Source organism: Oryctolagus cuniculus, unplaced genomic scaffold (genome assembly GCF_964237555.1).
Source record: "Oryctolagus cuniculus unplaced genomic scaffold, mOryCun1.1 SCAFFOLD_163, whole genome shotgun sequence".
Taxonomy (NCBI): Eukaryota; Metazoa; Chordata; class Mammalia; order Lagomorpha; family Leporidae; genus Oryctolagus; species Oryctolagus cuniculus.
In genome coordinates, this window is record NW_027208238.1 from 24,610 (window position 1) to 40,223 (window position 15,614).

General features: G+C 44.2%; 1 long non-coding RNA gene and 1 pseudogene across 16 annotated transcripts in view; both read left to right on the plus strand.

Annotated features, from left to right (window-relative positions):
- The window catches only part of LOC127487763 (uncharacterized), a 95,692-nt gene that overhangs the window by 24,586 nt on the left and 55,492 nt on the right, over positions 1-15,614 (plus strand). For 15 of the 16 annotated variants that reach the window (XR_011385904.1, XR_011385908.1, XR_011385906.1 and 12 more), the window contains exon 1: positions 9,176-15,432. This is a non-coding gene — a long non-coding RNA (uncharacterized lncRNA). Of the gene's footprint in view, positions 1-9,175; positions 15,433-15,614 lie in introns of those variants that run through there. The other variant, XR_011385910.1, reaches the window with a different exon arrangement.
- LOC138848057 (small ribosomal subunit protein uS5 pseudogene) lies at positions 6,418-7,338 on the plus strand (annotated as a pseudogene).

Below are 15,614 nucleotides of genomic sequence, written 5' to 3' on the forward strand. Positions count from 1 at the left end.
GTGAAGGGTATAGTCTGTTTTACTTTTTCATTTGATTTTGGGAGGTTGGCTGGAAGATACTCCAAAATGTGTTTTGCTAGTGTATGCTATAGCATATGAGCTTCCCTTTTGCCCTATGTGTTACATGCATTTCATTTAACATTGCTTTAATGTAGAGGTTGTTTATATACTGGACAAAGGTGTCCTCATTCCACAATATCTAGTCTCTACATATTAAAGAGATGCCGATGTATGACAAAAGTGGTGTTAATAATCTGACACGTGTTGTACCTTTTGTGTTAAATTTCATGGAAAGACTGTCTTCTGAAAAGGACGTTTGGGAGTGAAATTGTAACACGACTTTACAGTGACAAGTGTGTCCACTTCTACCTGTCTGTATTGGAGAGAAGGACATGAAAGAAACGAAAGCTTCTCTAGACCTTCCTGAATGTCCCTACTTAGGAGAAACTTTTTGATATACCCAGTTCCATGTGTATAGTTTCCTCAACACTACTGTGTATGTAGTGGACAAAGTGAAGTCCCTATTTGAATCTTGTGTTCCTTCTGGATGTTTAGAAGGGCACAGTGTATGTTAAAATTGAGATAAAACATAATACATTTTGTAGCTATCCTATTGTAAACTTCATATGAAATACAGTCCTTTGGAAAAGCAACGATGAACTCCTTTTCTAAGTAGTACACACTGTTGTGTTGGGTGCTGCTTCAGGGAAGAAGTGGTGGAAAAAGTCTCAAGGGCTTTTTCCTATAGCATGTGTGCAGTAGGGGAGGGTGAACCATTGTCAATGTTTGTCATGTTGTTTTTCTTTGCTGTGTATATAATGGATACATAAAGGTCAGACGAGTCCTACTTTACAATATCTAGATGTTAAAGAGGTGGCTGGTGTATGACAAAGTAGAGTTAGTACACGAATGCATTGAGTATGCTTTGTGTTATAACTCATAGGAAGCACTGTTCTTACAACCACTTAGGGACGTTAAAAGGCCCACTAAGTGTAACAGGAACTTCGACCTGTTTACTGGGTTGGTAGAGATGGGAAGGGAGAGTTTTCTGGACTAGAATGTTCTTGTTGAGAAGACATGCATAGAAGAGCCTTTGTTACAACAGGTGGGTTTCTTGGTGGCTACTGTGTGGTTAGTGGGAAACTGAAGTCCTTCCTGGAAACATCAGGTCTCTAGGTATTTAAAATTAACGCCTGTTTAAGGAGTTTGTTATTTGGTAGGGGTGGTTGCATTTTGGGAATGGCATTAAACTTGAGGTCTTGGAGAGAATGCTGAAGTCCCTGGGTGGTGGCTGGCGGGATGAGGGGGCAGTGGTTGGCGTGAGGAAGCATGCATAGAAGGGTTCCCTTCCTCATGTTATAATGTTCCAATTGTCTGTCGTTATATACGTGCATTTGAGTGAAACTGCTGTGTATTAAATAAGTCCTGTGTCCAAAGTATGTTAACAGTAGAGGTAATAAGATATTCCCTATCTAAACACCCCTTTTGTTAGTTTGTAGGAAGGACTATCTTCTTGGAGTGACCCTTGCTAGCCCTCCTCTGGGAGGGAGATGTTGCAGTCCTGGGCTTAGTCCCTGGAATGGCAGTAGGCGAGGGTGAGGGAAGTGCTCATTACAAGTAGCTCCACATCTAGCAAATGGTTTTAGATTTGACCAGTAGGTATGCGTGCACTTTTTGGTAAATACCCATGTTTATTGTGGACAAAGTTCATTTGTTCCAGCGGCTACATGTTACAGATGTCTTAGGGCAGCAATAGATGATAAAAACTCTCTTTCTTTTCTCTGTCTCCTGACTTCTGGCTCTGTATCTGTCTCTCTCTCTCACACCCTCACCTTCTTTCTCCCTTCTTTTATCATACTCTCTTGTTAGTCAGACGGCAGGGATTTCAATGTCCACTGATCTGATTTTACAGGTCGCAATGGGAATTTTCTTTTTCCACGATCCTTCGGATTCTCTTGGTAGCCTCCTACGTAATAGGGTCCCTCTCAAATTGGCTCCAGCCCTCAAACCCCGATGCCTCATCTTTCTCTGTCATTGAGCGTGGCCCATGTATGACCTTAACAGTCAGTCAAAGTGGCCCCTCCATGGTACGTTTGAGCCCGATAGCATTCAAGATCTTTATCACTTCTGTGAATGTTCAGGAAAATGGAAGGAGACCCCATATGTTCAAGCTTGCTTTCTTCTATTTAAACCTTCTATGTGTGCTTCTTGCTTCCCAGCCCAGGTCCTATTGGCATCCAAAGTTTCCACTAGAGGTCAAGGGCTTGAGCCAAAACCTCTGCCTTCCACGTTTGCAGCCCCAACTCTTCACTGTCTCAGCTCACTGTACCTCCCCATCCCACCCAGGAATTCTGATTTTATCTTAGAATCAGGCCTGGTCCAAATTCTACTCTCCCTGTCTTATCAATGATCCATGCTTTCACTCCCCATCCCTTGCCCTCCAGCTGGTCTTTTGCCCCTCCCTCTCTTGTTCCAGTTTTACCATAAGCGTAGCAAGGGAGTGGTAATCCCATCGTTTTGAGCTCCCTGCTTATGGAGAAACAAATTAGGTATCCCACCCTTCTGATGGCACTTTTGTTTTATCATGAGCAAGCCAGACAGGAAAATCAGGTCTTTTGGCTTCCACTGCAGTGGGCTTCTTATCCCTGGTGCATTAGCTTCTGGTCCACCTTCACCTTTGGGCCTGTCTTGCAGCTGCTTGCACTTTTTTTTTCAGAGGCAGACCCAATTGGCTGACTATGATTTCCTGGGCCTAAGGTGTTCTCAGGAAAAAAAGCAACTGTAACTAGACACTGAGTTTGAAGAAATTTCTATCTTTCAATCCAGGAAGATCACTACCTTTGAAAATACTGCTTTGTAACATGCTGAACTTAATTTGCAATTTATTTTAACAGGTTTCTGGGTAATCAGTACTCAGTGAAAGAGCAGTGGGGAATTAGTACTTGTTTTAGATGAATGCAATTTTAATTTTAATTGAATCCAGATAGAGATATAATACAATATCAGCATCTAAAGTCATTTAGGTGTAACTGCTCATTTAAATTGGGTTAAGGCATAAACTGTCCATGAAAAGTAGTTCAGCACTGCTTAAAGTAACTGAGGCTGGAATGTGATGTGTTACCTTATTGAAAAATGTTTTCTGCATTTGGAGATTATTTCAAAATGTCAATCAAGAACATTGGCAGATGGAAAACAGCACAAGTATAGAAATGTGTACTCGGTAAGAAAGGCTATGAAGGAAAGAGTGTTCTTGGTAAGGAAGATTATGAAGGAAAGAGTTCTTTTGAGTATAAAGAAAGGATATAGTTTGTAAGGATGACTTCATCCTGATGGCTAGTTTACTCTAGACTGGAATGGAAATGATGGAATGTTTCAAGTTGAAGAGGGTGTGTGGAAGTCACAGAAGGTTATGAAAGAAAGAAATTTTGGATAGAAAAGCTATTAATCTATTTTTCTTTGACATAAAATTAGAATCTGATCTTCCATGAAAGCAGTGAGTTAAAGTAATCTATTTTGTTCTCCTAAAATCTGATTGTTTAAAACAGCTGAGTGTTTTATCAAGAGCTATGGGTCATTTAAATATGTGCTTATTTTCAAACATTTGAATGATCACTTTGTAACCATGATAAAATTTGGTCTATATTATGTCATGATGTTAAGCGATCCTATTTCAACCAGATATTGTGGATGTTGAGCCTTCTTTGCATCCTTGACAGTCATTCAAAAAATCAAAATTTCAAAAATTTAGACTTTGACAATTTCCAAATGGCCCCCAGGACACATGAGACACCAACTAATCAGGCTGTTTGCATTATGTTAGAAGTACTGTCAAGATGTGAAGTGGAGCTAAACTTTAAGTTTGTATAATATAAAATGCTACTGATACAAATGCATGAAAGATAAAAAGTCTAATGATCTTGTGTTACTAGACATGATGGTTATCTTAATGAGAAAGCTCTAAAGGCCTAAAAGGGTTAAATGCTTTGTAAAATCCTACAGGTGCTTTTTAAAAGACTGTGTGAAGTAGGCCAGTGCCTCTTGTTGGGTAATGAGTTTATAATTTTAAACATGGCTATTTAAAGTCTTTTGTCATCCACAGTTTTGTATAGGCTCCAATGAGCTTTTTCCAGCCACTTCTGTTGCATTCAGTACTTTGGGGGTGGTTCTATAAACTGATGAAGCCAATAATATATTACAGGTACCAACTGAGAGAAAGTATGGATAACTGAGATTACTAAGAGAAGAAAGTCTTTGTATTCAATTGATAATTTACAGAAAAAAAAGTTAAAGATTTTTAAAAGCTTATTACTGAAACTGCTTTATTGTTCTATCTTTTATGTTATATGTGTATACATATTGTATGTCTACAAGGGAAAATTTATTAAGAATGTTGTTTTAATTGGCTTAGAGATAAAAGGTTGACCATCAATTTAAACAGCTAAAATTAATCAAAGATACATTTTGATTCATGTGACCTGGATCTCTGTATCAGATGTTTTAAATCTGTTGGTAGAAAGAAACTGAAAATGTTTTATATGCTTGTGCTTGAGTTTTCTGGTTAAATAAGCTACACCATGTTAGATATTTAAAAGGTGTTTCCAAATACATGTATTCTTCAAATTTATAGAAGGCATTGGATCTTCTGGTAAATGTTTTCCTATGTTGTTATCTAATGGTTGAAATCGCTTGCTAAGCTTTCATTTGATACTGCTATTGTCAGTAAGCAATCTGGGACTTGCTCCCTTATTTCTCTATTCTAAGCCCGACTTGTTCTCTCATTTCTCTGTTCTCTACAAGGTAGGAAACTAATTCTATTCTGAAGACTCCCCAAAATGCACAATTGGATTTTTAGACCTTATAAAAGGGATGGCTAGCATTTCTCTGTAATAGGATAGCCAAAATGAGAGCTTAAATTATAATTTCACAGCTAGAATTACTTTGCCATCAGCACAATAAACAGGCAGAACCTCCCTTTCAGACGAAACAAAAGGGGAGAACGTTTTAATTAAGGACATAGCTTTCCTCACAGGTATTGTCTACCTCAAAATAAACCACTATCAGAACATGCCTGTGACTATAGACTTCTAGTTTAGGCCACAACGATTAGAGATGGGACTTGAGAGCACCCCCTTGACTTGCATCCTCTTGTCTGCTTTAACAAAAACCAGGAGGAAAATAAAGCTAGGCATCAGAAGCAATGTAAAGATAGGTGGCAGGCCAATGAATGGCTGCTTTACACAGCCATTGATCTTCCCTCAAGGAGACCCAACAGGCCAGTCCACTGCAGTGGCTTTCAATGTGGTAAGCCAGGCCTTCAGCAGAAGTCAGCTTGTGAAGAGCCCTGGCAGCTCTGCCAGCCAAGAGTTGGATCACCGGAAATGGAACTGCCCTGGAGTCGAAGGACTTTCAGGTCAGAGCTACAGATCTTGCTGGCTCTAAGCTGAAAAGCCCTTCACTCGGCCCAGCTTCCAAAGTGACCACCGTTGCAGAGGGGACGGCCAAGAAGGGTCAGTAACATAGAAGTATAAATTTCCTGTTAGAGTTGTATCTTTTTGTTATAATTGATAGACTAGAGACATCCTGGATCAGGAATCGTTAAACCACCTCTGAGCAGTCAGCGAGTATCAGAAATTCCTCACTGGGCCAGCAGCAAGGGGGCAGAAGGAGGTACAAAGCAAGAGGTGTCCTATTTACATTTTGATGATAGTCATTGGTGGATGGGCATGTCTTTTGGCTGTGCTGTGGTAGTACATTAAGAAAGTGAATGCAAATATGCCTTCTTGCTAATATTTTGGTAGTACCAATCTGATCATGAATTCTCGTAGAAATAGAATGCTTAGTATGCAACATTGCTGTGTGTGTCACTGTGATGCAGTAAGGGAATGCAGCATCTTAATTGTAACCTGTACCAAACTTGCTTTTAGAGGCCTGTTGCTGTTTTTGTCTTTTACAAAATTCTTGCTCCCAAGAAAATCAGTGACATTTTTTCCTAGATTGAGTTGATGCAGTATATTTTTGGTTATCCAATAGTCATAGAACGTAGGGATTTTGAATTGGGAAAAAGTTTTTGAAGTGTGAAAAACCATGATCCATACATTCTTTATCAAAGTCACATAAAAGCAGATGTTGAGTGTGTATGCAAGGGACCTAAAAGGACTTGTTGATTTCAACTGCTTGTGACTGTAGATGACTTTGTTATTTGCTTCTTTTGTTTTGAAGTTTCATTTAATTCACTTGGTAGCTTTGATAAAATTAAAGTCATTTAATGCCCCCCCCCCAAAAAAAAGACAAAGAGGGATGACACAATGCAACAGAGGATTTCAGCACCTCACTTTCATCATGGGTAGATCACGCAGACAGAAAACCAACAGAGACCACAAAGGTGACCCCTGCTATGGACAAAATGCATCTAACTGATTCGACAGAACTTTTCATCACACAGTTAAAGAACACATATTTTGCTCAGCAGTGCAAGGAGCTTTCTCCAGAATAGGTCGTATAGGAGGCCATAAAGCAAGTCTCATCAAATTAAAAAAAAATCAAAATCATAGCGCACAACTCTCTGATCAGGACAAGGAGTGGCTGCCGGTCACCAAGCTGGGCCGCCTGGTTAAGGACATGAAGATCAAGTCCCTGGAGGAGGTCTACCTGTTCTCCCTGCCCATCAAGGAGTCCGAGATCATCGACTTCTTCCTGGGCGCCGCCCTCAAGGACGAGATGCTGAAGATCATGCCGGTGCAGAAGCAGACGCGGGCCGGCCAGCAGACCCGCTTCAAGGCATTTGTGGCCATCAGGGGACTACAACGGCCACATTGGCCTGGGCGTGAAGTGCTCCAAGGAGGTGGCCACCGCCATCCGAGGGGCCATCATCCTGGCCAAGCTGTCCATCGTGCCTGTGCGGAGAGGCTACTGGGGGAACAAGATCAGCAAGCCCCACACACACAGTGCCGTGCAAGGTGACCGGCCGCTGTGGCTCTGCTGGTGCACCTCATCCCCGCGCCCAGGGGCACCGGGATCGTCTCCGACCCTGTCCCCAAGAAGCTGCTGCTGATGGCTGGCATTGACGACTGCTACACCTCAGCCTGGGGCTGCACTGCCACCCTCGGCAACTTCGCCAAGGCCACCTTCGATGCCATCTCCAAGACCTACAGCTACCTGACCCCCAACCTCTGGAAAGAGACCGTGTTCACCAAGTCTCCCTACCAGGAGTTCACCAACCACCTCATGAAAACGCGTACCAGGGTGTCCGTGCAGAGGACCCAGGCTCCAGCTGTGGCCACAACATAGGTTTTTACTTGAGAAAAATAAAGTGGATGGAGCCTGGAAAAAAAAAAAAAAAAAAAAAAAGTTCAAATCCAACAACTCAAGAATCTGAAGAACATATGCAAACACATCAAGATTGAACAACATGCTCCTAAATGAACAGTAGTTTATAAAAGTAATCTCTGCTGTGGCCTGGGAAAGCAGTAGAAGATGGCCTGTGTGCTTGGTCCCCTGCACTCTTGTGGGAGACCTGAAAGAAGCTCCTGGCTCCTGGCTCCTGGCTTCAGATCGGTGCAGCTCTGGCTGTTGCAGCCATTTCTGGAGTGAACCAACGGAAGGAAGACCTTTCTCTCTGTCTCTTCCTCTCACTGTCTATAACTCTACCTCTCAAATAAAGAAATAAAGTCTTTTAAAAATATAAAATTAAATTAAACAACATTGACACAACATTTGCCCAAATACCCCCCCCCAAAAAAAGAGGGGAAAACAAATCAACAAAATCAAAGTTTTGAAAAACTTAATGACAGATACCACAGAAATAAACAGAATCCTGAGGAAATACTTCAAAGAGGTTTATGCCAGCCTAGAAGAAATATATAGATTCTGGGACAGATGCAATCTACCTAAGTTGAGTAAAGTAGACATAGAACATCTAAACACACCAATGAGCAAAAGGGAGGTTGAATCTCAGAGAAAGAACTCCCGCAAACAAAAACAAAATCCCAGGACCAGATGGCTTTACTCTGAATTCTACCAGATATATAAAGAAGTAATTCAATTCTTCACAAGCTATTCAAAACAATTGAAAGGAAGGGAATCCCCCAAAATTAAATATATGCAAACTTAAGATGCCTGAAAAACATGCTCCTCAATGAAACGTGGGTCATAGAAGAAATCAAAGAATTTCCGGAAATGAATGATGATAAAAAATATCAAAATTTAAGGCTGGGGCTCCAGGCCCAACCCCGTGGAGCCTCAGTGAGGCTCCCGCTCTGAGTCACCAAAGACAGACGCTGCACCTTGGAGAAGTGCCGGTGAGGCCGCTCGCATGCCGCAGCGGCCATCGGGAGCTGGAGGACCCCAGAGCAGCCATGTTTTCAGGTATTGGGCCTGCGCACATCTGGGACCTGTGGTGAGCACTGCCTTGTTGACCAACACCTCACCTGGTCGAAAGCCGAGGAGGATGATGATGACCACTGAGGACTCAGTGGCCTGGCAGTGAGCAGATCCCTGAGGACGGGCGGCAGAGCAGTGAGTGGCCCTGGGCATGGACGGGCAGTCTCACCTCCCATGGATGGTGGTGTCATCAGGGGGAGGCCGGCCGCCCTTGGAACAAAGGTGTCCTGGCCCCTTTCAGAAGGCCTGTGGATATCACTGGAAAAAGCTGTTCTCAGCTTTCCCCTTGGCCTTTACAAACAAAACGCGTGGCTGCTTGCAGTCCTTCGAGATGGAAAAGCTTACTGACACATTTGAGATTGGACTTAGAAAAATCACAGGTCTTGCAAAAGCCCATTCGTCTGGATTATTAAAGGAAAGAAAGCTCTTCAGGAAGTGACTGTGAACCACCTTGATTAAGCCACTCTTGGTGGCGTCCCGGGAGAGACAAGCAGCTGTGGACTTTCAGAAGTTTGGAGGACCTGGAGTGGAGCGAAGGGGAGGAAGGAAGATTCTAGTTAGCCTGGTCATTGGAGAAGGACATGTCCTTGTTACAACTATCGTTTTCTGTGTGTGTTTTCTGACTGCTATGTAGAGTTGACAGTCCTGAGTACTTTTTTGAAATGTCTAGTCTTACTAGATGTTCTGCAGTGCCTGATATATGTTCAAAGTAGAAGAAACGGGTTAACACATTTTCTAAATAGACTTTTTGTTTCAATGCATATGAAACTATGAAAGTTTTTTTTTGGGGGGGGGGGTGTTGGCGAGTGGCCAGACTCACTCCTGAGTGGTAGACCTTGTGTTTGGGGAAGGATTTGTGGGAGGAGGATCTGAAAGAGAGGACGGAAGTCCATAGAGCTCCACGCCACTGAGCCTCTTGTGAGGCAAGACCACTGTCTTCCTGGGTGTGTGCGTTGTGCAATGTGTTTCACTTTGCTGCATCTCATGGACGTGGAATTGTTGGCACCACTGCGAGCCTTGTGCCATCTGTGCAAGTTCCATGGTTTGGAGCAGGTGGAGGTGAGGAACCGCGGAAGATGTTCCTGCTTGGGATGTTTTCAGCCGTTTCCCTGTATGTTTTCTGCATTTTGTTTTACTCTGTATACAGTGTATATAAAGGACAATCGAGTCCTAATGTTGTAACATCTAGATTTCAGATGTTAAAGAGGTTGCCAGTGTATGGCAATAGGAAAACTAGCATATGTTATCTATTTGTATTGAAATTCATAGGAAAGCTTGTCCTCCCTAAATGACTTTTGGATGTCGGTGTGTGAAGCCATCTTTAAGCATTACATAAGCTTGTACTTGTGCACTGGATCAAGTGAAGAGAGAAAAGTGAGGAGGGATTGGCTCCAGACCAAACTGGTCATACTTAATGAATACCCCAGATCCTATCCATTGTGACCTTTGTGCAGTTTTGTTTAACGGTGTTGTGTTCATGGTAAGCAAGGCCTTACCAGGGTACTACAGAAAGTTCATGGAAAATGAAATCAAAAGAAGCTTATCTTGGTGCAAACAAATTGAAGCCCACATACCTTCTTTGAACTAAGTATTTTCCATGAAGTTTTAGTAGTGCTGCGTCTGAGATACCGAGTCTTCTAGATGTGTACAAGTGCTTGGTGTGTGTAAAAGTAGGAGCAGTGGATTACCACTCCTGTCAAGTAGGTTTTAAAAAGTGATAGGAACCGTTTAGCAGTAGAATTGTTAAGTCCCTTTGGTGAAGAGTATACTCTCTTGTACATTGTTTATCGGGTTGAGAGAAGTGGGTGGGAAGAGATTCCAAACTGTGTGTTTGCGAGTGTGTGCTAGAACATTCGCTCTTAGCTATTGTGCTATATGTTACATGTATTTCATTTACATTGCTGTAATGTACACGATGCGTATATACTGGACAAAGGAGTCCTCATTTTACAATGTCTAGTCAGTAATATTAAAGAGGTGCCGATGTATGGCAAAAGTAGTGTACATAAACTCACACGTATTGTGTATTTTGTGTTAAATTCCCTAGAAAGACTGTCCTCTGAAAAGGACTTTGGAAAGTGAAATTGTAACATCACATGGCAGTGACAAGTGTGCCCACATCTACCTGTTGGCTGTAGAGAGAAGGAGATAGAAGCAACGAAGTCTTCTCTAGACTTCCGTGAAGGTTCCTACTTAGAAGACACTTTCTGATAGAACCCGTTCCGTGTATATAGTTTCTTCAGCACTACTGTGTATAGGCTGGACACAAGGAAGTCCTCATTTGAAACATCTAGTCCTTCTGGAAGTTTAGAAGTGCACAAAGTATGTTAAAAGTAGAGGTAATGTATAATGATTTTGTAGCTATCCTTTTGTGAAATTCATACGAATTGCAGTCCCTTGTGAATGGAACCAGGCACTCCTTGTCTGAGTAGTACAAACTGTTGTGTTTGGTGCTGCTTTAAGGGAAGAAGCAGTGGGGGAAAAAAATCTAACGAGCTTTCTGCCGACGTGTGTGCGGTGGACACGTTTAAGCATGGTTCATGTTGTTAGTCGTGTTGTTTTACTTTTCTTTGGTGTGTAAGTAATGTACATTTACAGGGCAAACATGTCTTACTTTACAACATCTAGTGTTCATAGATGTTCATGGTGTTGCTGGTGTATGCTAAAAGCAGAGTTAGTGCACAGATCCTTTGAGTCTGCTTTGTGTTACCACTCCTAGGAAACACTGTTTTTAAAACCAGTATGGGGGGGCTGGCTCCTTGGCTCACTTGGCTAATCCTCTGCCTGCGGTTCCGGCATCCCATATGGGTACCGGGTTCTAGTCCTGGTTGCTCCTCTTCCAGTCCAGCTCTCTGCTGTGGCCCGAGAAGGCATTGGAGGATGGTTCAAGTGCTTGGGCCCCTGCACCCGCATGGGAGACCCGGAGGAAGCACCTGGCTCCTGGCTTCAGATCTGCATAGCTCCGGCCATAGCGGCCATTTCGGGGGTAAACCAACGGAAGGAAGACCTTTCTCTCTGTCTCTCTCTGTCTCTCTCTCACTCACTCTATCTGTCAAATAAATAATAATAATAATAATAATAATAATAAAATAGTATGGAAGTAAAATGTTAGATTCTCTGTAAGTATTTCAGGTGGTTATCCAAGTCCACTGGGTTGGTAGAAGTGGAAAGGGAATGGTTTGCAAGGCACAGTGTTCTTGTTGAGGAGGCATTCACTGTAGTGCCTTTGTTACATGGGTGGGTTTTTTAGAGACTACAGTGGTGCATGAGAACCTGAAGTCCTCCCTGGAAACATCAGATATCTAGGTGTTTAAAATGAGCACCCATGTAAGGAGTTTGTTGTTTCATAGGAGGGTTTACATTTTGGGAATGGCAACAATCTTGAGATCTTGGAGAGAATGCTGAAGTCAGTGGGTGGTGGATGGTGGATGGTGGATGGTGGATGGTGGGGTTGGGGTTGGAGTATGGAAGTATGCGTCGAAGGGTTCCTTTCCTTTTATAAAGTTCCAGTTGTCTATCTGTTGTTATATACGTGCATGGACTAAGAAACAAGACCCATCTATTTGCTGCCAAGAAGACAAACTCCTAACATGACACATAGACTGAAAGAAGGAAAAAAGATATTTGATGCGAACTGAAAAGGGCTTTCTAATATCAAACAACATTGACATTTTTATTTAAGGATTTTATTTACTGATTCCAAATTCCCTATGTACAGCTAAACAACATATACTTCAGCAGGAAAATTGACATAGAGGGAGTTCCCGCAAAGAACTCAGATGCGGTTTGCTCCCCCAGGGCACTCCGGGATGGATTATGGCATCTGGCCTGCAGACACCTGAACCCTCGCTGCCACTGATTGACGGCCCTAGTTGGGGCCTTGAAGAGGCGGCAAAGCCCCCCGGGCCCAGCTCAGTGATCTCCTGTGGGCGATGCCTCAGAATGCAGACCCTGGCTCCAAGAGTTAGGCCTCCGTACACAACCAGCTGCTTGGGCTGAAGGCCAAACTCCGCGGTGCCTCTGAGGCCCCTGCCCCGAGGCACCAAGGACGCTGCACCTTTGAGTGGTGATGGTGAGGCCATTCGAATGCCGCAGTGGCCATTAAGAGCTGGAGGGCCAGAGAAGGCGGGATCTATGGATCCCTGACCATGTTTTCAGGCTTTGGGGCAACCCAGATCGAGGACCTGGGTTGACCGCTGTGTCACAGTTGGCCAACGCCTCATCTGTTCCATAGGCAGAGCCTCACGAGAGGACAGGAGGTGGAGCGGTGAGTGGCCGTGGGCATGGGCTGGTGGTCTCGGCTCCTGCTGACAGTGGTGTCATCATGTTGAAGGCCGCCCCGAGAGGCCTGCTGCCCTAGGGAATGTGTGCTGGCCCTTTTCAGAAGTTCCTAAATGTAGGTTAAACACAGAAGGAGTGAAATCGCGTTGTAAATATCTTTTCGGTAACAATCATGAATTGCATCTCTGGGGAATGGAATTTTTGGCCACCACAGTGAGCCTTGTGCCACCTGTGCTTGTTCTGCGTTTTAGAGGAGGTAGGAGGCGAGGAACTGCAAAAGGTGTTGCTACTTGGGATGTTTTCAGCCATTTCCCTGTATGTTTTCTACATTTCCTTTTACTCTGTATAGTGTGTGTATAATGGTCAAAGGAGTCCTAATGTTGCAACATCAAGATTGCAGATGATATGTATGACAGAATTTGTATTTAAATTCATAGGAAAGCTCATCCTCTGTAAATGACTTTTGGATGTCCGTGGGTGAAGCCATCTCTAAGCATTACATAAGCTTGTACCTGTTTACTAGATCGAAGGCAGAGAGGAAAGTGAGAAGGGAACGGCTCCAGACCAAACTGGTCACATTTAAAGGATACCCCAGATCCTAACCTTTAGACGATGCGCAATTTTGTTTAAGGTGTTGTGTTCTTAGTGGGCAAGCCCTGACCTGAGAAGACTTCAGAAAGTTCATGGAAAATGAAATCAGAAGAAGCTTATGTTGGTGCAAACAAATTGAAGCCCATACAGCTTCTTCGTACGAAGTATTTTCTGTGAACTTTTGCAAGAGCTGCATCTGTTGTGTTTGGTGCTGCTTCAGGGTGAAGTGGTGGAAAAAAAGTAAAGGGCTTTTTGCCAGCTTGTGTGTGGAGTGACAAGGTTAAGCATGGGCCATGCTGTTTGTCATGTTGTTTTTCTTTTCTTTGCTGTGTCTAGAATGTACATATACAGGGCAAAGGCATGCTGCTTTACAACATCTAGTCTTTGTAGGTGTTCAAGGGGTTGCTGGGGTATGCTGAAAGTAGAGTTAGTGCTCAATTTCTTTGAGTCTGCTTTGTGTTACCACTCGTGGGAAACACTGTTCTTTGAACCAGTATGGAAGTGAAATTGTTAGATTCCCTGTAAGTGTTAGAGGCGGTTATCCAAGTCCACTGGGTTGGTGGAGCTGGGAAGGGAATGGTTTGCAAGGCACAATGTGCTTGTTGAGAAGACACTCACATTAGAGCCTTTCTTACATGGGTGGCTTTCTTAGTTTGCCGTGAATGGACTGGGGAGAAGTGGCGCAGAATCAAGACACGGATACTGGGAGTCAGGTGAAAGCAGGCTAGAGGCGAGCAGGTCACAGGCTCATTCATTCCAGGAAGTACGTATGCTTCTACAGCCCAGGCAGCCAAACTGCTCAAGGGGAGGTTTAGGCCGTAACCAATCACAGCCTGTTGCAAGGCAGGCTCCCTTACCAGGAGGATCCCTATCATTTCCTGAGTAGCTGAGCACAGGTCTGACTCTCTCGCCAGCGCCATCCTGGCTCGGCATTCTCATTCCATCACAGAAGTGAAGAGGTTAAATTCCCTGTACGTATTACAGGTGGTTATACAGGTCCACTGGGTTTGTCGAAATGCGAAGGGAATGGTTTGCAAGGCACAGTGTTCTTGTTGAGAAGGCATTCACTTTGGAGACTTTGTGACATGGGTGGGTTTTTTAGAGGCTCATTTGTGGTGGGTGGAGCATGCAGTCCTCCCTGGAGACATCGGGTCTCTAGGTGCTTAAAATGAACACCCAGGTAAGCAGTTTGTCATTTCATAGGAGGGTTTACATTTTGGGAATGGCATAAATCTTGAGGTCTAGGAGAGAATGCTGACAGCACTGGGTGGTGGCCAGCGTCAGGTGGGGGCGGGGTTTGGTGTGAGGGAGTATGCATTGAAGGGTTCCCTTCCTCTTACAATGTTCCAATCCTGTGTCCATTGTTATTTATGCGCATGGACTAAGACACAAGACCCATCTATTTGCTGCCAAGAAGAAAGACCCCTACCATGATACACATAGACTGAAAGTAAGAGAAGGGAAAAGATATCCCATGGGAACAGAAAAGAAGAGGGCAGTTGAAACCTTCCTGAAATCAAACATCTTAGACTTCTTTGATTTAAAGCTTTTATTTCATGAATGCAAATTTCATATGTACAGCTAAACAACATATGTTTTAGCACAAAAACTTAAAAGAGACAAAGTGGGAGTTCCTGCTGAGAACTCAGATGCAGTTTGAGCCCCAGGGCTCTCCGGGATGGACTATTGCATCTGGGCTGCACACACCTGAACCCGGGCTGCCACTGATCGGTGTCCCTGATCGGGGCCTTGAAGAGGCGGCGAAGTCCCCCGGTCCCACCTCAGTGATCTCCTGTGGGCGATTGCCTCAGAGACCTTTCCCCGCCTCCGAGAGTAAGGGCTCTGCACCCCACCAGCAGCTGAGGCTCCAGGCCCAACCCCGTGGGCCTCTGTGAGGCTCATGCTCTGAGGCACCAAGGACACTGCGCCTTTGAGTGGTGGCGGTGCGGTGACTCCAATGCTGTGATGGCCATCATGATTTTGAGGGCCCGAGAAGTCGGGGTCTACAGACGCCGGCCAGGCCAGGCTTTCAGGCCTTGTGGCCACGCAGATCCGGGACCTGCGGTGAGCGCTGTGTCACAGTTGGCCAACACCTCACCTGGGCTGTAGATGATGACAACTACCAAGGACTCATCGGCCCGGCAGGGAGCAGAGCCCCGTGGGACAATGGCCAGCAGAGCGGTGAGTACCCATGGGCGTGGGTGGACGGGGTGTATCAGGGAGAAGCCCGCCTGGAAAGGCCAGCCGCCCTCGGGAAGGTGTGCTGGCCCCTTTTAGAAGGCCTGTGGATATAACTGGAACAAGCTGTTCTCAGCTTTCCCCTCGGCCTTTACAAACAAAATGCTTTGCCTGCATCTAGGCCT